We start from the raw sequence: 4,222 nt of genomic DNA on the forward strand, positions 1-4,222 counted from the left end.
CTCGGCGCGCGCTCATTGGCCTGGCCGCGCGGCCCCCCTCCGGCACCGCCCAATCAGAGCCCAGGACTCCCGCCCGGCTCCTGGAAGGGAGGGGCCGCGGCGGGCGGTGGCTCTGTAGGGGTACCTCCCCCTGCGGCTGGACCGGCCTCGTCACGCCCCCATCGACTCGCGGCAGGCTATCTGGGGTCCCCCGAAATCCCTCCACGCCGCGGCCTGGGCCCCTTAGCTGGATCTGGAGGGTACGGTTGCTTCCCCCATAAAACCCTTTGTCCCCCAAACATCTCGGCCTGGGAGGGGCAAGAGCGCACCCCCTGCCCCCGGAGTGGGGGGCGGGGATGAGGCGCAGTGAGTACTAGAGGAGGGGCGAAGAGAGATCAGCAAAGGGATGGGGCCCGGGCCGAGGGCCAGGGAGGAAGGCCTTGAATGGTAGACTCAGGAGTTTAGCCTTCTGCTGCGTGGAGGGTAGGGGAAACGGGAAGCGGTTTTAACAGAATGCTGGGGTCATAGTCGGATTCTCATTTGGGGAAGGGCTCTGTGAGCAGGCAGCAGGATTGGCGAGCTGGGGCAGGACGTCTTGACCTTCGTGGTAGTCCACCTCTCCCCTGGCAAGCTCATCAACTCTTGGTTCAATTACATTCTACACTTGTGTATCTATCCTCTGGCACCTCACCCCACCGCTTGACAGAGCCCCATATCACTCCCCCAAACCTGGCCTCTTCTGTCCCTGTCTCAGTCTGGAGCCAGACACCTGGCAGTCATCATAGCCTACCTCTTACCTGTTCCAACCAGTAGATCACCAAGTCCTGCCCATGCTGCTTCTTAAATATCCCTGGAGTCCACCCACTTTTCCCGCTTCTCTGCCCCTCCCTTGCTCAGCTCACTGTCTTCTCGCACGGGAATTGCTACAGCAGCCTCCTCATTGGCCTCCCAGCTCCGTGCAGCCTCATTGCCCTCCCGCACGGCCCCCACCCACTTGCATTTCTCCACCTGGTGGCCAGAGTAATATTTTAGAAACACAAGTCCAGCTGGTCAGCTCCTGCTTCAGAATCTTCCATGGCTCACCAGTACCCTGAGAATAGATCTAATCAGGCCCTCCATGACCTCAGTCCTAATCACCTGCCTCACTCCTTTCAGGACTTGGTTCAATGCCCCTTCTGCCAGACACACTTCCCTATGAGCTCACTGCCCAGAGTGGGTTAGCGAGTCCTCTTAGGGACTTCCTTGAAGTGAGCATCTGTTTACCTGCCTGTTCCTCCTCTGGACTGGGAGCTCCTTGAGGGCAAGGACCATGCCTGATTCATCCAGCACAAAGCCTGACACGTTGCTTAAAAGATGTTTGTCGAATGAATAATTAATTGATATGGCGATTAGGGGGTTGGATGTGTGTGGCTGGAGTTCAGGAAAGAGGGCTGGGCCATTGAGACAGTTTGGGGAGTTGTCCGAAGGGACCCATAGTAGGGCCATGGGAAAGGCTGAGATAACTTCAGGGCAAATAAACAGGGGCTGAGGACAGAACACTTGCTTTTAGGGGGAAAAATTTCTGTACCAGGTAGGATCAGTTTTGACTTAGATAACAGAAATTCCATGTAAGAGCCTCAGGGAAGACAGTCCTGGGCTGGTATGGTAAGCAGATGGGGTAGGGGATCCCCGAGGAAAAAACCAGATGTAGCATTTTGACATAAGAGAAGCCATTTTTGGCCTAAGCCGTTTTTGTAATCTAACCCTGGCCACAATGCTTGTCCTTGAACAGGTCTCAGTAATTAATGATCATAAGGGAACAAAAGAATGCAGGAACAAGCAGCTGTTATCAGGTGGAGAAATAACAATAGCAAAGACTATAGAGCAGTTGTAAAGACTCCCAGTTCTGTTTGAGTACTTCAGATTAGCCTGAAGTACTTTCTTAAAAGAGCTGTTTTGCAGAATTTAAACCCCCTTCAACCACCAGATCAACTAGAACCTGAGGGATGATGTTGATCTCTTCTGACGCTTCTGTCAACCTTTGCCCCAATTCTATGATGCGTACACTGCCCAAGCCTCTTCACGAATATGCATGTACCCGTAGCTTAACACTTCCACAATTTTGCCATTCGGGGAGACACTGCTTTGGGAAAGATCCCCAGTGTTCTCCTTACTTGCCTCAGGTAATAAGTGTCTCCTTCTCCCACTCTTTGGCTTGGTTGTGTCTTTGGGCTCAACACCCACCAGAAGGTGAACCCAGTTTTGGGGTAACAGTATGTCAGCTGTGCTCCACAAAGACCTCCCAGATGTGGCTCTTTCCACTCACTACTCCAGCCACTTCTGGATTTGACTCTTGTCCTCGTGATTCAGGATGGTGGCTAGAGCTCCAACCATCACGCACACATTCCAGGCAGTGGGATGGAGACAAGGATGAAAAAGAAGAAGGCAAAGGATCTGCACCAGCTCTCTTTTAAGGAAAGTTCCCAGAAGGCGTCACATGACACTTCCACATACATCCAATTAGCTATAACAGTCACATGACCAGACCCAGCTGCAAGAGGAGGCTGGGAAATGCAACTTCCATTCTAGGCAGCCACATACCCAGCCAAGAACCTGGGGACAGCTAGCTGACTCTGCCATCGAAAGAGAGGATAGAGGCAGGGGCAGAGCACTACTGTGTGCCAGGCTCTGTGCTAGGTACTTTATGCATCTTATCTTACCCCAACCTGAGTAGAGGCTATTATTATCCCTGACTCACAGAGGAGGCTTGGAGGGTTAAGCAACTTGCCCAAGGACACACAGTGACAGAGTTGCAATTGAAAACTATCTTATCCCTACACTCCAGGCTGACTGGAAAATCTGGAGAGGGTGGGTCCTAGGAGCTGCTGGAAGGAAATCTTTCAACAAAGGAGGGCTCAGCCAACAGTGTCAGAGGCTGACAGGCTGAGCAGGATATGGGCTGAAGTGTCTGCTTGCATCTGGCAACAAGGACGCCGCTGGTAACCTTGGCAAGGGCATCTAGAAGTGGGGGTAGGGGCTGGAGGCCAATTGTAGAGGGTGGGACCCAGAGGGAAGTGTAGACTGGTCTTTCTGGAATGGTGGTGGCAGTGAACGGAGAGCAGGCAGAGCAGCAGGGAAATGTGGGCTGCGAGGAGGCAGGAGGGGAGCGGGAGAGAGGAGAGGCGGCCTCCAGGCTGGGGGAGGCATGATTTCCAGGGAGGAATCCTCTGCTCACTCGGGAGGGAAGGGGACTGGAGGTGCACAAGCAGGTAGATGTGGAGAAGGAAGGGAGGGAAGAAGAGGGAGTGCCTGTCTTGTAAAATCCGAGGGATGGCTCTTGGCCGGGGAAGACAGCAGGAGGCCAAGGGCCTGAGGGAGAGGGGAGGGGCTAGCCTGTGATGTTCAATATGGTAGCCACTAGCCATACGTGGCGAGTTAAATTCAAATGAATAAAATAAAAAATTCAGTTCCTTGGTTGCATGAGCCACATTTTAAATACTTAATGTCCACAATGTGAATACTACATTGGACAGCACAGATAGAGACTGTTCCATCACTGGTGTCGGACAACACTGGTCTAGACAGAGCATGGTGATGGGGGTGCCCAGAGACCCTGCTTGGCCAGAGGGTCATGCCCACAGCAGGGTCCCTGGAGGATCCTTCCACACTGTCTCCAGTCAAGACCTTCCTCCCCTCTTTGGGATTCCATCCGATCTCCCTCCTGGGACAGCCAGCCCCTTCCTCACCCCTGCTTTCATGAGGCCACTCCTGGGGTCTCTGCTTGTCCCAGTGCCGGGCCTTTCAAAGCCGGGGGAGGGGCGTGAGGAGGGTTAGAAAGATCTCCAATGATTGGGGCCGTGCCAGGACAGCGGACCCTGGATAGAGGTGAGCTGATGCCCAGCACTGCCTCTGCATAAGGGTCAGCTCACCACCTCCCACGGAGAGACCCAGAAGGATCTCAAAGATCGCTCAGCTCAGCCCCGTGTTTCACAGCTGCGGACACTGGGTTTCAGAGAGGGCTGGGAAGAAAGGGCGGAAGGCAGAGGTTTGAACTCGTTCACCAATCCTCTTATTACACTCCAACCCTTGATTTCCCAGACCTTGTGTTCACACAGGGCCGGCAGGCCCCGGGAGCTGGGGCTGGCTCACAGGCAGAGAGCCCAGGATTCGGGTGAGGCTCCCACGCCGACCAGAGGTAGCTGAGTAAGGATTCATCACTAGAAGGGGCTGTCCTGGCCTGACACACTTGAGGAGAAGCACATCC

Source organism: Orcinus orca, chromosome 19 (assembly GCF_937001465.1).
Source record: "Orcinus orca chromosome 19, mOrcOrc1.1, whole genome shotgun sequence".
NCBI classification, from domain to species: domain Eukaryota; kingdom Metazoa; phylum Chordata; class Mammalia; order Artiodactyla; family Delphinidae; genus Orcinus; species Orcinus orca.